The following is a 20,674-nucleotide window of genomic DNA, read 5'->3' as shown; positions in this document are numbered from 1 at the left end:
TTACAGTGCATATGGAAGACATATTTAAGACATATTATACCTTAATAGGTTACAACACTCTTTTTCTGTCTCTCTGACTTATTTTATATAACAGTACATGCAGAGGAATTATTCAGGGCATTTTATGTCTGTATTATTGGGCTACAACACTTTCTTTCAGGCTCTCTCACCTATTTTATATAACAATACATGCAGAATAATTACTAACCTGCCTGGTGGGGCAGCCTTAGCAGCCTATCTGCATAGGCTTGCTGATTCGCAGTATGGACACCTGCAGCTGTGAAGTAAATGAAGGGATATTGAGACATACCTATCCATTATATAGACTAAATTAGCATGTGTTACATATTGCATTCCATGGCTACCTACTCAGTAGTGGGGCATCTGGCATCCCACGGGCCTCCTGTATCCATCGGTTCAATAGGTCCTGCTTCCATCTCTTCAGGTCTGCATGGTGGTGACGGACCTGCTCACCAGTCCGAGGAACACCTGTGGCACTGGTGAGATAATGAGCTAACCGGCTCCAAGCCTCTGCCTTGTACTCCATCCCTTGGAACTGGCCCTGCAGGAGTCTTGTCTCATGACAGTGGACAAGGAGCCAAACCATGTATTTTGACTCCTCGATGCCCCAGCGTTGCGCTCGAAACTGTGTACCCTCTCCAGCACCAGCCATTCTAACTGCAGATGGGAGCTACAGTCAGTCATGGCGAGTATTCCCTCCTATGGGGCTTAAATATGCTGCATTTCCCACACTTTTTTGTGATTGGCCATTTTTGAAAATTCTCGGCTGACTGCAGACCTGCTTAGCAAATCTACCATTTATAAGTATATGTATGTTAACAGTGGCTGCTTATCCTAAGCTGTTATGGCTTAGTGGTTCAGTACTTTGATTATGGTGCACAGTGTCCCAGGTTCGAACCTTGTCATTGCTTTTTATTTTACTACTGTCCAGACAGGCTAGGGGATGTGGTTGTGTTTAGGCAACTTTGCTCTATGTTCTTCCTGGCCATAGCTGTGAGTTCTTCCTGGCCGTAGCATCTCTTTCTTCTTACAATCTTCATACCTTCTAACTCTGCTCTTGACTAAAGGACCATCTCTGAGTGAAGACTAAGGACAACAGGCAAATAACTCCAGCCTCCTCAATTAAGAAGTAAAGCTACTTGCTGTCCTATAACAGAGCCCTGTACCTTGGGAAGCAACAAACTTCATACCTTCTAACACTGCTCTTGACTAAAGGACCATCCCTGAGTGAAGACTAAGGACAACAGGCAAATAACTCCAGCCTTCTCAATTAAGAAGTAAAGCTACTTGCTGTCCTATACCAGAGCCCTGTACCTTGGGAAGCAATAAACTTCATACCTTCTAACTCTGCTCTTGACTAAAGGACCATCCCTGAGTGAAGACTAAGGACAACAGGCAAATAACTCCAGCCTCCTCAATTAAGAAGTAAAGCTACTTGCTGTCCTATACCAGAGCCCTGTACCTTGGGAAGCAATAAAGTACGTGTTTCCCCAACCAAGTAGTAAAACTGATACTTTCTCAATTTTTTTTGTTACTCTTCCTATATGTATTAAAAGTTCTTCTACCTAGCCGGTTACCCAGCAGCCTTACCCCTTCCTAGCCCTGCATTACTTGTTATCTTGCCCTTGCTAACCCATTCTATAACTGTAAAGTGCCCCTTCCTCTCTTGATAAAATAGCCAACTCTGTTCTCAGTCTCTCCCTCACCCCTGAATAACTCCTACACTCTTCTCTTTTCCTTCCAGGCCAGCTCTCACCACTAGTCCTGCCTTATATTCTCACCCTTCTCTGTCACCCTGCTACATCTCCCAAGTACAGCTCTGCTGTACAAGACTGCCTATATACCTCTTAGTCTACTTGCTGCACTCCTCAACATCTGCCCTTTTGCTTCCCCTCTTCTTCACCACCTCAGATAATCTTAACCAACATTCACCCTTACTTCCAGTAAGGTGAATTGCAGTAGCCTGCTGCTCACTGATTGTTCTCTCAGACACTCTCATCCTTCCTGTCTGAACCCTGCAACTGTTTCTCCTATACTCTGCCTCTTGCTCTTGATACCTTTTCCACCCACCCACTGCCTCAGTTTTTCTTTTTCTTTTCTTTTTTCCCTCCACCTCTCATTACATACTTAAAAGTTACTCCCACTTGATTCCTGCTCACCTATCCCATTCTTCTCTGCCCCTTCTCACCTCTATCAGCCTGCACCTTGTTTCCCCTCCCCTTCCCTCATCACTTCCTTCACTAGTCTATTAATTCCCAAAGACCTGCGTGTGCCATCTTTATTACTGGAACTTCCCCTCTGGCTGCTGTGAGTTCTTCCTGGCCGTAGCGTCTCTTTCTTCTTACAATGTAAGTGTTTGCACTGCTGTTTTTGTATTAAAAGCATCCTGTAATACTGTCAACTTACTGCTTGAATTCCTGCCTAGCCCGTTAAAGCACAATTAAGTTTCTAGGTTGCTATTTAATGATTATGGGCTGCTTTTCTTCAACTGTTAAAATTGTATCTTTTTGCTTACTGAAGCAAAACGACATTGCCTCAGAGTAACACACCAAATGATTGTCCTGCCTGATATATTGTAATTAGCGACTAAGTGTTCTAGGGTTGGGAGGGTGGCCTAATGGTTAAGGTGTTTGCCTTACAAACACAAGGTGCAGGGTTTGAGTCTCACAAGGGATAATTGGCTAAGCTTAAAATGGCTCGCAAGGGCAGTTAGCTTAGTACTAACCTATGAACCTATACTGTTCAATTTGCCTTAGTCTCTGCATGTAGAGGTGCTTCTCATCTACGCTTTCCTTGTGGAATCAATGCACGGTACTCTACTCCTGTTACACAGCGCTTGATATCTCACTTTCACTTTAGAAGGACAATTGTAATACTTTTCGTCTTTCAGTAGCTCGCTCAGCTTTTATGTTGATTTTAGCCTAAAATAACTTATTTTTACTCTGTGTGAGGAGGCCTGGGCTAATTTTTCCTAGAGAAAGCTCAATTTCAATTGCATGTGCTTGGTTTTTCTTACTTTTTGCTCTCCTCTTTCCGCCCAGCTGAGCAGACTTGCCTTCAACACGCACTCTAGTAACTATCTACATTTCCCCATAGCCCGAGGGTGCTCGCATCTCTAATCTGCCAGCGATAGATTGATTGGTCTGGAGACACTGTTGGTGTAAACAATACTTAGTGCAAAAGTGCTCCCAACATTTCGGTTTATCCAGCTCCTCTTAATCAGCCTTAACCACTCTCTTACTCAGCCTTATAAGCCCTGAAAGTAAACATTTACGGCTAATATAATATCATGCTGTACACCAATACAACATCAGTACTATACGGCTGATGTAAAAGCCATGCTGTTCTCTCCAATGCTTAAGTGGTGACTTAGCAGGAGAACTCGTAACTCTCCCAGATACACATACCAACAATAGGATGGCGCTCCACTATTTAAGGTAGATCTAGCAGGGTCGGCGTACTAACTACCGACAAGCATTGGGTGTGGATCGAGCCTGCACCTAGCCTCCCTTCTCAACCCGTTATTTTCCTACTACAGTACCTCTGAAGTAGCGTGGGTAGTATAGCTTATTTTTCCCTGTGTAGACAACTTACCTTAGGAGCCATCTTGGGTAAAGTGATTTATTATTTTTCTTTATTATTTCTTTTTTCTATTCTTATTTTATCTGCACAATTGCTCTACTGAATTATACACATTGTTGAAGCAGATATTTACAGTCCTTACCTGTTATAGCCTACTGCATAGAATATTGTGTTCTTGCCTATTCCTATAATTGCACATGCTAACAATATATGTGAACTAGCCTGCTTTCTAACCTATTATTAGTATTAAGGGTTAGTCTATTGACTGAATTGCTGCATTGCTGTGTTAACTTGAAGGATGCTGCACTGAAATGAATGATGTGCTGTATATTTGTATTGACTGAAATGCCTATACCTTGCATCTAAATTAACCTGGTTTCTCCCTACTCTATCTCCTCTCTTTTCTCTCCAACCCCCTCAGCTTCATACCTTCTAACTCTGCTCTTGACTAAAGGACCATCCCTGAGTGAAGACTAAGGACAACAAGCAAATAGCTCCAGTCTCCTCAATTAAGAAGTAAAGCTACTTGCTGTCCTATACCAGAGCCCTGTACCTTGGGAAGCAATAAAGTAGTGTTTCCCCAACCAAGTAGTAAAACTGATACTTTCTCAATTTTTTTGTTATTCTTCCTATATGTATTAAAAGTTCTGCTACCTAGCCAGGTTACCTAACAGCCTTACCCCTTCCTAGCCCTGCATTACTCGTTATCTTGCCCTTGCTAACCCATTCTATAACTGTAAAGTGCCCCTTCCTCTGTTGATAAAATAGCCAACTCTGTTCTCAGTCTCTCCCTCACCCCTGAATAACTCCTACACTCTTCTCTTTTCCTTCCAGGCCAGCTCTCTCCACTAGTCCTGCCTTATATTCTCACCCTTCTCTGTCACCCTGCTACATCTTCCAAGTACAGCTCTGCTGTACAAGACTGCCTATATACCTCTTAGTCTATTTGCTGCACTCCTCGACTTCTGCCCTTTTGCTTCCCCTCTTCTTCACCACCTCAGATAATCTTAACTAACACTCACCCTTACTTCCAGTAAGGTGAATTGCAGTAGCCAGCTGCTCACTGATTGTTCTCTCAGACTCTCTCATTCTTCCTGTATGAACCCGCTCCGTTCACCCTGAGGGCTCACTCCGCTCCCCTACCCTGCCCCCAAATACCACCCGCCCCTAGCACTCCTACATTTATTCCTCAATCTCTCCTCCGCCTTGTTCCAATTAACCAATTAGCTCTTCTCCCCACCTTACAACTACACTTAATCCTCCCAGTCTAAATTACCCAACTTCTGCCTCTCCTTTCCACTCCTCCTACCCAATCTCCTCAGTCTCCTCTCATACATATCCACTATCACCTCTCTCTCAATACTCCTACTCCCCAAACATCTTACTACTTTATCCCTGCCTCCTTCATACTACTTCAGATAAACTACTTCTCTCCATACTTTCATTCCTCACCTCTAACATACTTTTTACTTCTATTGGCACTCCCTTCTCTCCCATTTTGTACAGCCATGGTTTCCTCAATCCTCCAGCAACTTAAAGTCCCCTGCTTCCTCCTTCTCTTTCTGATTCCTTTATGCTATATCACCTCTTACTCTTCCTTTGCTTATACAATTCCCCCAACAAAAATAACTTCCCCCTCAAACTCCCTTCACCATAACTCTTTCTCTCACTTCCATTCTATCTCTTCTTATCTTATCCCACCCAATCAACTTTATCTGTTCCACTATAAAATGCTATCCACTACTGCTACTACATTTACACATAAATTAACCTTATATCCAACTAAACCCTCTATATCTCTATACCAAAATGTCTTAGGTCTTTTCTACTCAATACTATATTCTTAGCAGGAGATATCCACCCCAATCCTGGCCACATTCTCTTTGCCAACAATAATCACCCAACTCCTTCTCCCCCACCCCCAAACATATTAAAAATCTTCACCTTGAACTCCCAAAGTCTCAATAACAAAGTCCACCTCTTCCAGGCCTGGTTAACCCACAACCAACCAGACATCTTAGCCATTTCAGAGACTTGGCTTAAACCCCATATCTCTGATTCAGAAATACTTCCCCCTGGATACCACATTATCAGAAATGACCGACCTATAAAAAAAGGTGGAGGCTCTGCCATAGTTTACTCTAAATCACTAACTGTAATTCCCCTCCAAATTCCAGTTCCTCAATTTGAAAATACTGAACTTACAGCTGGACTACTGAAACTAAATAGACACAAAAATATCTGTATTATTGCCCTATATATCTCCCCTGGAAATAATATCCCCATCCTCGAAGACATTCTCCAATGGGCTTCTTCTAAAGTTAACTATGAAACATACATCTTAGGTGATGTAAATATCGACTGAAATAAAATTAACTCTCTCTCACCCTCCCTTGCCATCAACCTTTATAACTTCACTCAAACAATCCAACATATTACTAGACCCAGCAAAACTAATCTCCCCAGGTTCCTCTATTGACTGGATCCTAGTCTCCAATCCAAACAAAATCACTAATTCTGGAACAATTCCAGATACCATTAGTGACCACCTCCCAGCCTTTATTCATCGCACTACCAACTCTTCCCCTCATCAACATCAATACATCCCAACTCATAATCTTAGTAACTTCAACCCCATAACCTTCTCAAACCTATTCAAACAAATGAACTGGCAAGACCTTAGAACTCTCCCTCTTGATGCTGCTATCAACTACTTCAACTCTGTTTTCTTAGATACACTTAACTCTCTCGCCCCTATCAGAAATAAAAGGGTAAAAATAAATACCGCTCCTTGGTTATCTAAACATACTAAACAAATTATGCATCAAAGGGATAAACTATGGAAGCTGTTCCAAAACAATAAAAATCCAAAACGAAAAGTACCAGCAGACCAGATAACAGGAATCCAAGACCAAGAAGCAGAGCAGCAGAAAATGATGAATATAGATCCCTTCTAGGGAAGGGATTGGAAGCAATAACAAGATCAGCTCCCAATACACTAGTTAATTTCAGGAACAGTTTTATTTATACATATTCCTCCAATTCCAGAGGAAGAAAAATTTTTATTAATTTTTCTGGCGGTTCTCTTTTTTTTAATTTTTATTTTTTTTTTGGACAAGAGGTAGCTTGTAAAAAAAAGGAAAATCAAAAAAAAATTTGAAAGAAAAAAACAAAAAAAAGAAAAAAAAAAATGTGAAAGAATAGGCCAAATATATACTATTGTAAATGTGTGCTTTGTGCTAAACCGCATATATTGAATTTATATATTCCATCAAAAGTTTTTATTTTTCACCCAACAGGTTTTTTATGTGTTTTTAAAGGGGTGGGTAGCCTGGGTTTTGTAGCTGGGTTGCAGCACCACAGCAGGCAAGAATTTAAAGCCGGAAAAAGGAAAAAGGGATTTAAGAAAGCAGTTTAAAGAATTTTGCTTTTTGACTATTGCTACTTTAAATTTGTCCAGGTATTAACATCAAATTTTTCCTTAGAGCAAGTTAGAATTTTTGGTCCAGAGGTGATTAGAGGAGTCTTGAAGGGGTGACTGGGAACTCCCTCTTAAGTTAAGGTTGGAAACTCTATGGCCCCCTGGTTGACTATGGACTATAAGTCTTAAATCTGTATTAAAATTTGTTAAGATCAACTATAAAAAAAGATTAAAATTATTATACTTTTTTTAAATTTTTTTTATTTTTTTATTATTTTATTTTTTTTTTTTATTCTCATATTATATTTTGTTTTTAGGGATATATACTATTTTTTCTTTTGAATGAATTTCTGGATTTTGAAAATGGGTTTTCAAAAAAATAAAATTGACTCAGAATTAATTGTCATTTAACTTGAATTTTAATGGGAATATTTAATTTTAGTGAGTAATTTAATGATGTTTTAATATAATATTGTTTTATGATGTTTTATTTATGATTTGTCATATTATTATTACTTTTTTTTGTTATTTTTTTTAATAATTGTTTTTGTTTTGATAAGTTTTTTTACAACTTGTTTTTTATGTAATATAAGTTTTTTTTTTTATTTTTTATATTTTTATATTTAAGCTGTTTTTTATTATTTATTTATAGTAAAGAGCTTATATAGATGTTAGTATTTATTTTTTATTTATGTATTTTTCTTTTTATGTTAAAGATGTAAGTTAAGCTTGTAATAATTACTTAAAGTTGGTGAATGGCATCAATTGTGTGAAACTCATGAATGGTATAAGGTGAAAAGTGAAGAATTAAATGGCTTGTTAAAAAAAAGTGAATGTTTTGTTCGTGTTCTCAGTCTAATCATTTTTTGCATATAAATTCTTGGGTGGGCGTTTCTCTATATCTGTTCCAAAACAATAAACTGCCCAACACCTTGCTCCAATATAAGCAACTATGTAACCAAGTAAAACAACTAATTATCAAGGACAAAAAATCCTATTACTCCAACCTCCAATCTAACAATAACAATAACCCCAAAAAAATCTGGAACTCTATAAACTCTCTCCTTAATCCCGGTTCCAAAAATAATCCCTGTCCTGACCCAAATAAATCTGACCAAGAACTATGCTCAGAATTTAACTCTTTCTTCTTACAAACAATATCTGACCTAACTAAGACCTTCCCTACCAATATCCCTTCTGTTCCCCTTTATTCTCCTTCCAATTCCTCCAATAACCCTCCCCTTAGATTTGAGCTCAAACCTGTCTCTACTAACTTCATAAAAAAACTTCTATCTAAACTTAAACCCTGCTCTAATGCCCCTGACAATATTCCCTCCTCCTTTCTAAAATGTGCTGCAGATGGGATAGCACTCCCAATCAGCATCATCATTAACAGATCTATTAACGAATCTTACGTCCCCAAATTATGGCACTCAGCTTATATCCTTCCACTGCACAAAGGAGGCAAGAACACCAACATCTTAAACATTCACCCTATTGCTCTACTCTCACCTATCTCTAAAATCTTAGAAAAGTGTGTCCACTCCCAACTTATGCCTTTTCTAACCAAGAACCATCTTCTAACACCTACCCAACATGGCTTTCGTTCTGGTTATAGCACTACTACTGCTCTATTATCCCACTTAGAAACTATCAATCAAGCCCGAGACTCAGGTCACCTGGTCTCTACTGTCTTGCTTGATCTCTCTAAAGCCTTCGACACTGTTTCGCATAATCATCTTCTCCTTCAACTATCAAACCTGCATCTATCTCCTAATTCTCTATCCTGGTTCTCTAGCTACTTATCTGATAGGTCTCAGGCAGTCAAATGGAAAAACTCCATCTCCTCCTTCCTACCCACCCCAACAGGTGTACCACAGGGATCCATCCTGAGACCCATGCTCTTTAATATTTTTATTAATAACTTTCATTCTGCTATCCCCAATGCCAAAATTATTCAATACGCAGACAATTCAACCATAGTCTGCTCTGCCTCAAACATCTCTGAACTGCTTTTCAAAACCCAAGCTGCCTTCTCAACCACTGAAAACTGGAAGCACAAAAACCACCTCTCCCTTAATGCTAACAAATCCAAAATTCTCCTCTTCTCCCCTAGAAAATCTTACTCCTTTGATAAAGACACTTTCAAAGTCCTTAGCAAATCTAAATCCACTATTGAAGTTGTTCCCTCTGCAAAACTCCTCGGTGTTACAGCTGACGAATTCCTGAAGTTCGACATACACATTCAACAAAATATTAAAAAAAAACATCAAAAACTAGGCATGCTATACAGGAATAATCGCTTTCTCTCTCTCACCACCAGGCACACTCTGGCCACTACCTACCTTTTGCCCTCTTTACTTTATGGAGCCCCTCTCTTAAACAACTTGTCATACTCTATCACATCCAAACTAGAAAGCTGCTATAACAAAATCTCTAAATTTGCCTCCAACTGTAAAAACTCCACCCATCATTGCCTTTCCCTTCAATCCCTAAATTGGCTAGAACTACCAAACTACCTAACCTATCTGCAGCTCACAACAGCACACAAACTATTATTTCAGCCATCTAACTGTCCTGCTCTAGCTAATATCCTTCCTTCCTACACCCCTAAGAGATCTCTCAGATCTGAACATCAAAATCTGATTGCTATCTACAAACCTAAAAGTCCTGCCGGCCAACTTCTCCTCTCTTTCACTATCGGTAAGGCTTGGAACTCTCTCCCTTCCTCTCTAAGAACAATATCAAACATTAAAAATTTCAAAACTCAGCTTTTCAAACATCTGACCACTAAATGGAAATGCTCCTGCTTTCACCCTACCTAAAACTATTCAAAAACTCACCAATATCCTACCTAGAGTGTAAAAAGGTGAGGCAGTCCTTTAGTCCACCCCAACTAAAAACTATCCAAGAACATATTCATACCACATGGAGTGTTCCATTGCACTCAAAATGTCCCAACGACTTATCCTCATACCCCTTCATGTAAATATTGTAAATAGATTTCTTAACTCTCTTCTCTATGTGCTTATATAATGCATTTTCTCAAACTACTCTATAAGAATACCTTTACAAATGTATAACCTTCTAAGAATGTGCTTATGTGCTCAAATAATGCATTGTCTTAAATTACCCTATAAGAACAGCTTATAATTGTATAACCTTTTAGAATAACCTTAGTGAAGTTGTAGTTGACTTTGTTGTAATAATGAATGTTCCTATTGTACAAACTGGTCACCTCAATGTATCATTCATATTTTATATTTCTGTATTTTGTATTTGTACATTTGGAGCTTTTCTCCCCGGGCCTCTACTGAAAAAGGGTCCTCAGGGCCCAGTGGACTTCCCCGGTAATCAAACTGGAAATAAATAAATACATGTTGCTCCACGTTGCCCGACGGTGTGCTGGTTGGCGCAGCGCGCACCTCCGAAAAAAATGATTGTGCTGGGTAAAGCGCTATTTAGCTATGGGCAACTATATTCACTGGGTAAAGCACTGCTTAACTACGGGCAACTATATTGCGCTGGGTAAAGCGCTATTTAGCTATGGGCAACTAGATTGAGCTGGGTAAAGCGCTGCTTAACTATGGGCAATTATATGTCAGGATCCTTTATAAATATACATTTTGTTCACTGATACATAGGCCATTTCAATGCTTTTTAGTAAAATTTTATTCATATATGTCAGGAATTATTTCATATACTAATTTAAAACATAAAATAGAAAGGGGAGTGGTGGGACTTGAACCATGAATGCCTCTTCTTTGTGCGAAGGCTCTACCACTACGCTATTGCTATTTGGCTTAATTTGCATATACATTCATTATTATGCTCTTCAATGTCGATATTGCTAACTGCAGCTAAGCAATGGGCACACCCGTGCAAACACGTGCAAATACGGGCAGCTATATCGGGAATTAGAAAAAGAAAATTAAAAGTTGTACTTTTTATAGCTGTACTGGGGGTTTACAATGTGAGGGAGTGTAGTGTTGGGTATGTAGCATTTGAGCGGACTCGCTCATGTGTGTTGACATTTCACAATTCAGACACTTGCAGAGGCGTGGACCTTTGGACTGCTCGGCAGTCAGACACGCCCCCAGCCCTCCTGCACGGTCCGTGTTAGACTTAGGGTGGAGTCAGCATGCTCTCATGAATATGCATGGCACGCTGACGTCATACCGTTCAACTGCAGTTTCCGAGTAAGACTTATTTAGTCTTGCACGGAGGATTCGTGAATCCGGGGGAAAATGTTTCCAAATCCACTTTAATAACATGTTACTAATAGGATCCACAAAAAACTATGAGTGAATACCATTACCATCTATGTTATTGTAACCTGTAATTTCTTATAATTTCTCAGCTCTTTTTACTAAATATGTTTTTTGTGGATCCTGTTAGTAACATGTTATTAAAGTTTAAAGTGGATGTGGAAACATTTTATTTGTGCTGAGGCTTTGGGATTGTATGTATGTGGTTGTGGAGGTGTTCTGGGCCAGTAACTTTTGACACCTCATTTTTTTACATCTTTCTTCTCATTTTTTACACCTTTTTTGTGCACACTATATATTTTATATTTTATTTACTCAAGGTAGATTTTGTTTACAGGATACATTTGTTAGGAGGTTCTGTCTAAGAGGAATTGAATGTTATTGGGTTTTAGTGTTCTACATGAAAGAACAGAACAGTGTGTGTTGCTTTAAATATTTTGGCACCATTTTAATGACTGGGGTTATTTAAATGTGGTTGGAAATTTGTTTTTTGTTATTCACTTGAAAAAGCCCTGCATTTGAGGCAGGGCAAAAGTGCTTGTGTTATTTTATTAAAGATGTTTATATTGCCATCCTTGTTCATGCCTGGACCATTTTTTTTCTTGGATTTTGCAATTTGTTAACGGTCTTCTCCTTTTTTCGTTATTATTTCGCAGTGAATGACAGCAGGATTGCCAAAGTAGAGCATTTGAATTGTAGTGAGTGTGACTAGCCTACAATGCATTGCTCCCTACACACGCAAATCCCAAGTCTGGGGGTAGAACTCCTACCTAACTATTCTATCACACTACAGCAGTACGCAATTAAAGGATGCACTACGGAGATTACTGAGCTATAGCTTTCCTATAGGTGTATTTCTAGGTGGATGACATCAGCAGCCTTGCCAAAGTAGAGCATTTGAATTGTAGGGAGTGTGACTACCTTAAAAACCATTGCTCTCTACACAGACAGACGCAAACACAAACACCCAATCACACACACAGTTGCCATGTCTGGGATGGGAACTCCTACCTAACTAGTTTACCACACTACAGCAGTAAGCATTTATGGGATGTGCCACAGAGATTACTGGGCTACAACTCTCCCAAAGGTGCATTTCACAGTGGATGACCTCAGCAGACTTGTCATAGTAGGGCTATGGGGAGGGCAGTGTGCGTGCATGAGCCATAACCCATTCATTTAGAGGTTGACACACCACATGCAGGCACACACAGGGTCATATTTCACAGGTATGTGTATACAGCTGCTAGATGACTACTTCCTTGTACAGTCATGTTGCATAGCTAGCACATCCACCACATAGTCTGTAATGTTGAGAGATACTGGTGGGCAGTATCTACAGTGAGTGACATCTGAACCTCATGTGGTTGTGGCCCTTTGGCTGTGTGATGGGTGGGACAGGCCTGGATGGCTCTTTGTCACAGTCACCCTCTTCCACACATCTGTGTATGTCTACCTTTGGCTTATTATAGTGTGTTGTCCTTAGATATATGTCTGTATTCCTATCCACTGTGTGTGCAAAGCATGTGTGGTGCATACTGAGGAGTGTCTGCACTAACATCTGTGACTGACAGATATGTCTGGTCCACTGGTGTTTGCAGACATGGCCTTCATGTGTTAGTGTGTGAGCATGCCCAGTATGCCCATCTGTATTGAATGTGTGGATTGAGTCCAGGTAGTTTGTACTGCAGTGCTGACCTTTGTGTTGTACACCTACAGGTAGCATACTGTTTCTGCACGGTATCCGTTGATCATTTGGCATTGATTGTTACTACATTTCTACATAGGATAGGGGGCACACCTATTTCTACACAGGATTGGGGGGGCACACCTGACTGTTACTACATTTCTAAATAGGATGGGGGGGGCACACCTGACTATTTCTATATTTCTCCACAGGATTGGGGTGGCACACCTGACTGTTATTACATTACTATGTAGGATGGGGGGGGCACCTGACACTTGTACACATTTGCTATGACTGTACTGGTATCTCACGTACTCTATTTCATTTCTGTATTCATACCTATCATGCTGACTAGAGGCATACCAATGTACTACTGATCTTAGCTTTGATTTACCTACATATTAGTTTCTGACTTCCTACCCTTCAGAACTAATGTCCCACTGTCTGACCTGCTGTAGTCTGTCTGTGTAGGCCTGGGGGGTACCCATAGGGATCATTCAGAGGCCATAACACAGACTTTGTTTGTGTTTGTTTACACCTGTCCTGCTAGCTGTGACTGTTGTTGGGTATGTTAAACCCCCTGACTGGCATGTGTGAGTCACTTACCTTGTGGGTGTCCCAGTAATGAAGGTGGTGCTGCAGAACTGCCTATGTCGGATGCACATAGTACACTCCCTACACATGGTTGAGCACAGGTAGTGTAATGCTTGGCATCCCTTTTACTGTATGTGAGAGTCAGAGAGATGTGTTATTCCATGGGTCCCTCCTGTGTCAGTGTATGTGCTATGTGTTGCCTCTTTGCCAAGGCCAGGGCATACTGGGCATGCCTCCTTCTGCCTATTGGGGCAGGCTCAGGTTGTTCCTCCTCTGAGTCACTCTGTGCCTGTGCAGGCCTTGGCAATGGTGGGGGGCTGTGTGGCCCTGCCCCACACTGTTTCTGCTGCAGCTGTTTCTGCAGGATCATATTGTGTAGCATGGCACATATGAGGACAATTTAGGTACATGTAGCAGGTGAGTACTGTAAGGCTCCACCGGATGTTTCCATGCACTGGAACTGTGACTTGAGCATCCCAAATACGTGCTCTACTATAATTCTGGTCTGTGCGTGTGCCTCATTATGAAGTTCTTGTTTGGGTGTGGGTGCATTTCTGATGGGTGTCATCAGCCATGGCCCCAGTGCGTATCCAGCATCCCCCACTAGGTGACCGTAAGGGATGTCCCCATTGGCAAATCTCTGGTACAGCTGCATCAGATGCCAGATGTGGGAATCGTGATAGTTTCCAGGGCAGCCAGCACACATTCATTATTATGCCCTGGGCATTGCACACAACCTGGCAGTTGATGGAGGGGAAGCCCTTGCGGTTGATGTAGACCCTACACCACTCACCGGGTGGTGCTTTGTTGCATATGTGCATGAAGTCTATAACACCCACTACCTCAGGTTATTCTGCTATTTGGTGGAACAGTTGCTTATTGCTGGCCAACACCTCACGAGTGTTGGAGAAATATACCTGCTCACCGACATGTGCTGACATTGCATCCAGGAACTGGTGGAGTACCATGGATGCTGATGCCTGTGAGATCCCAATCATATCCCCTGGATATGGCCTTTGGAAGGTACCAGTAGCTAGTATTCTTAGGCCTAAACATACCTTGGTATCCACTGGGATGGGTTCCCCTCTGCTAGTTCTGGGTGTGAGGCGTGGCCAGCACAGCTCAACAATTTTCTGCAGGAGGTCCCTGTTCACCCTATAGCGCTCCACTATCTCCAGCTCATGTAGACCCTGGTAGGTTACCCTGTGACTGTACACTCTTCTCTGTCTCCTCACTGTGGGTTGGTCAACAGCATAAACATCCTCAACACCCTCAGCCTCTTCCACAAGTTGTTGTATGATAGCAATTGCAGCCCCTATCATTTTGCTGTTGTGAGTGTTATACGTTCCCCGCTTGTTTACACCGGTGGTGTAGAGTGTGGGAAAAACTAGAGGGGAAGGTGTTTGTATAGTTTATAGTAGTGTTCTGGGCTGGGCTGCTGCCTGTGTAACTGGCTGATTCTGATACATTTCACCTGACAGCTATGTTAGTTCTCCTAGATTACTTTCCTACTGCTGTTTTCCTTCCCATTGCCTTCCTGTTTAAGCCTGGGGGCATGCAGCACAAACAGAGTGCTCAAATGTGCACAGAGCTGCTATTTCCTGGTTTAACTTTTTTTCTAAATCTTTAAAACCCAATGCGCGGCGCTTATGTAAAGAGTGAAAAGGCAGAGTCAGACACACCCCCTTGCTTAGCTGTGCTTAGCTAGGAGCAAACCTGAGCCACAGGGCTCCAATCTGCTTACAGTATGCCTGACACCCCCCCATGATGTCACCTAACTCCTAGGCTTGCACCAAGCTATTCCTACTCTTACACTGTTGGGACCTGACTAGCATGCTGGGGAAAACTGGGATTCACTATCATTCCCCTCATTTGCATAGGATTACCGGCTAATGCATAGTTACATGTCTCACACTGAGCCCCCCCCCCCCTTAGCAACCACTACTCATTGCCCATGTTGTCTTTTGCCTGCCATTGACTTGCATGGCAGAATACTGATTTTAGTTAGAATGCTTATTTTAGGTTTATTTTATTATTTTCCCCCGATCCCTTTTGTGCTACGCTTAAACAGCCAAGACCGGCTAAAAAAAAAATAAAAGTTGATTTTTTTTATTTTTTATGTTGTTTGCAATTCTAATGGTGTTATACTTGGCCATTGGCATGCTTCCTGAGTGATATGCAGCTTTATTTGGAGCTGTCACGGCTCCATTTTGGATTTTACAGAAATGTACACTGCACGGCTGGTTGCAAGCTTCCTGGATCACAAATTCACCTAATTTGCATGGATTTCTCCTGCAAATGGGGTGATTTGCATACAGGGGCTTCGTCCGTGCAGGACTAGTGCAGGAGCACTTGTGCACACCCCTGCAGGCTGTTCCTGGATCGCACGACAAACATATTGCCTGCTGGAGCTCCTGTACTGATCCTGTACGCCATGCAAGCCATACAGAATCTGGGAGATTGTCTCTAAATTAACCAGTTAATTTAGGCTACCATTTGTAATTAATCACTAGATAATCTGTTCTTATGGCAACACAGCCAGTCTCTGTATCATGAACTAACGCAGTTAAATGAATGAATTTTTAAATTTTAGGAGAACTGAGCCAGGATTCAGAAAACTTTTCATGTACTCACAGAAACTGCTGCAGCCAAAAGGTGGATTGAGAGACATATTTAGCTGCAATGCAGACTTCATTCTCAGCCAGTTTTCATGTCTCTGAATCACATGGTGCTAACTGTCAACTTTCTCATGTTAATCACCATTGGTGGCCTGTGCATCATGATGTCACTAGCATCCTCATCACTCACTCTTACACACACACACACACACACACACGCACACACACACACACACACACACACACACACACACACACACACACACACACACACACACACACGCACACATACACACACACACACACCTCTTATATTTGTCATGACTATCGAGAAGGTGCTTTTATTAAAGAAAATATAACAGTCTTTAAACATCAGTTAAGAAGTTGTTGTCTTTCAGCGTATACAGTGTAAGTCAGCTTGGAATAAGATGACCAACAACCCAACTTGATTTCCCAAGGATGACCTAAACCTTCTTTTCCCATGGCTTTGTGTAGTCAATAATGTGATACAATAGAGTTTCATACTTATTCTTTGGAAATGCCTCACACTGTAGCACCTGTTAATCTTCTAACTGTTTAAGTAACTTGTGTCCCTGGTGTCTCCTGCTTTCCCCTTATAACAGGCTTTGCTTGTTCATCTTAGGGAGTTGAGAGGTATGGCACACATACACACACGCGCGCACACACACACACACACACACACACACACACACACACACACACACACACACACACACACACACACGCACACATAAACACACGTACATAGAGCTGAGATGCACTGTCAATCATGCTGCTGACATTTGATTATATATATATATATATATATATATATATATATATATATATATATATATATATAAATATATATATATAATATATATATATATATATATATATATATATATATATATATATATATATATATATATATATATATATATATATATATATATATATATATATATAAATATAAATAATTTATTTATTTACTTTTTTATGTTTTGCTGCCTGCAGGTCAGTTGCTCAAATTGTTCCTGTCATGGAGTGTTTCTTCCAAAAATGTGTTCTGTCACAGTCAGACTTTCCCAGTAAATACATGTTAAATAAATACAAAATTGTAATTGTCTCCTTGTTGCTCCCAGACCTCTTCATAGCCATCACTAATAACTACTGATTTCCCTTCGCATGTAGGCATTTCATTGATAGTAAATATATTCGGCTGCATTCAACTATGTGGCAATCAAGTCTGATAAATCCTAGAATCAATCACTGTGCGGCCTATTGACTCTTTGAAACATGTATTTTGTGGCATCTGAGCCAACTTTTATCATTCTACTGATTGCAGGTGAACCTTAAAATATGTGGCGTGTAGCATCTGAGAACCTCTGGAGAACCTCCAAGTGTACTAGTGGTGGCATCTCAGCATGCTATTCCAGAATATACTGTGCACAATTTTTACTTCCTGTTCAGCCCTCATATTATTGTTTTTATACTGGATTCATGGATTGCCCTCTTGCTACTATAACTATGCACTACACTAAACTATAGTTGTATAATTCTCCAATCATACTGTGATTAATTTATACTATCTCTTCTACCACTGTGCTGTTATTATTACATTGAATTCAGGTATTGCTTTTTGACTACAGTTATTATATTCTGCACCAAACTCTACCTGTGTATTGCATAATTTTTTCTGTGCAGGTGCAAATATTTGTTCCATCAATGGTATCACGTTCACCTCACGTGGTATATCTCCTCCACAGCACAGTTTACCTGCTTAACATATCTTCTCTGCCTACTGATTAAATAGGCTTGGTATAATGTTCTTGCCTTCAGTAACCTGAACTACCTGGCAAGCACGGATGCCCAGTCTACCTTAATCCCTTATTTTGCCAGTTTCATTGAATTGGTATTATCAGACAATGTAGTAACTGCATAATACTCACTGACAACCAACTATTACAGAACCAATGTGACATGATTTATGAAATACACAATTATCTATATAATCATAAGGCCACAGATAGTCAAGAAGCAACACTTAAACTCATCCATACCTCCATAAGATCACACTAAACCAACATACACTGAGGCTGCAAAAAATCACTTCCCAGTCCTTCAAACATCAGGGATAAGGAGACCCAGCAGCATTCCACTAACACAACTCCACCACTCTCACATAACTCAGTGGGTCACAAGGCTGCAGATTATATCTTTCATCAGCACAAGCATCCATGTATAAATGTCCTAGGAAATGGTGACTGCAACATCAGACATATTGACTCTCTACTCACTAGACTGGGTACAAACTGACAGTTGGTTGACCTTCTGATAACAAGATCAGTGACATGACAAAGGCCCAAAAGCCCATCAAGCTTGATAAATATGAGTATGACCTGGTGGTGACTCACGCAAGTGTTAGTGACATGAGGTGTTCAACCCAGAAGGACAGGTAGAAAGACATGTTGTAGTGGGTCTACTTCAGAAGACTAAAAAACCAAAAGACTGAATCTCAAAAGACTGAAAATTCAAAATACTGAATGAAGGAATTTGCCCCTTCTCCACTGTTATGTGATCTTAGAGTTGGCATATATTGTCAGCAGGGGTGTGGTGGGCACAACCCCCCCACATGAGGGGTGCAGGAAGGCTTGCCCCACATTAAAAATGTGTTCAGTATTTTGAAATTTCAGTCTTTTGGTTTGCCAGTCTTCTAAAGTAGACCCGTTTTAGCTTACTATACATATAACAAATGCAGGTAAGACTCTGACCCTGAGTGAAATGGTAACCCTTTGAAAGATTGGGACCCAGAATGACAAGCACTGCAAAGTGAAGACTGAATGGCCAAAAATCTGGACTTACCTACAGTGGATATGAAAGGTACCCAAGAAGGCTGAATGTTGTAATTAAATCAAAAGGTGCTTCAACAACGCATTCGTTTAAGGGTGTGCACACTTATGCAGCCAGCTTATTTTTTATTTTTTATATTTCCCCCTAAAAGATTTGTTTGTTTTTCAATTGAATTGTACAGGTTGTAGGTCACATTAAAGATGGGAAAAGATTTGAAATGATTTATCGTGGTCTCATTTTTTATAACACAAAAACCTGGCATTTTAACAGGGGTGTGTAAACTTTTTATATCCACTGTATAGTAGGACCCAAATTGCCACTTGTTGAAATATTCCTTTTTTTCTGAGGTATGGCAAAATCTCAGAGTTGGTGTGTGTACGTTCTTGGGGAGGGGGGTGTCCCCCTACAATAAATAAGTTTAAAAGAGAATTGTGATGTTCGATATTTGCACTTCTGGAGTTTTGGATTTTTTTAGCACGCAGAGAATCTGCATTTTGAATCCCAATATCTTATTTCGGAATAGTAGTAAATAGAAAAGTGGAATATTACCCTGATTCAGAATGATACCCAGGGACAGTCTGGCTGGTTTGTTGTTGCAGACACTAAGTAATAATGATATGAGAGAAACAGGCAATTTATCACTGGCTGAGAAATAATCAGTTTAGTACAGGAACACAGCTTTGGTATGTATAGCAATTGGGTAATAACACATATTTCAGTTTAAATTTTATCTATGATTAAAACGTACATATTGTAGGATAATTTTCATATGTACGGTAGTTGTATGATGTGCTAGAATAGTTTACAAAGTTAGATCTGACAGGAGAAAATAAAGTCATAAGAGAGAAAAGGGAAGTCATGGGAGGGAGAGAGAGAGAGTGAGCAAGTTATAAAGGTGGTGGATATGGGAAGAGTTAAAAGTGAAGAGGCAGGGAGAGGGTAGGAGGAATGAGTGAGAGAAACAGGGATTAGGATGTAAAATTAGAATAAGGGGAATGAGTAAAGGAAGGGAGAATGATAATGGGGACAGGGTGTAGTTAGCATAAGCAGAGAAAAGGGTGATTGAGAATGTGGGTATAGTTCAGTTAAGAGAAGGTGCTTTTTATTAAAGAAAAGATAATTGTCTCTAAACATCAGTTAAAAAGCTCTTGTCTTTTTCAGGGGATACAGTGTATGTCAGCTTGTAATAAGATGACCAACAGCCCAACTTGCTTTCGTAAGGATGACCTAAACCTTTTTTCCATGTCTTCCACGTAGTAGTCAAAGCACTTACTTCTCCAAAGTGCCTTTTTTCAGAGTCTGTCTTCTGAACATTGCAACATAACAAAAATATTTGCAGTAGATTCTGATCCAGATACCATCAAAATTGCTCTGCTCAGTGCTAGAAGTGTTGACAATAAGTTTTCAAATCTCAACACTCTTCTGCAACTGAAATATGCATCTGCACCTGTGCTGTACCATAGACATAGTTTCAGTGTAAAGACATCTTTATTCCTTTTGTTCCCCCCCCCTATGTGAACCCAGGCAGTCCTTGTATCCTGTTCTATCTGTCCCCAAATGTGTATTCAGGTCCCCCATTATCAACACCGACTCTTTTTTTCCACCTTTATTTTGGGTGTTTTGCAACTGC

The sequence above is a fragment of the Protopterus annectens genome, chromosome 1.part1, assembly GCF_019279795.1.
Source record: "Protopterus annectens isolate FY-2018-M chromosome 1.part1, PAN1.0, whole genome shotgun sequence".
Taxonomy (NCBI): Eukaryota; Metazoa; Chordata; order Ceratodontiformes; family Protopteridae; genus Protopterus; species Protopterus annectens.
Note: the sequence above shows the minus strand (reverse complement) of the source record.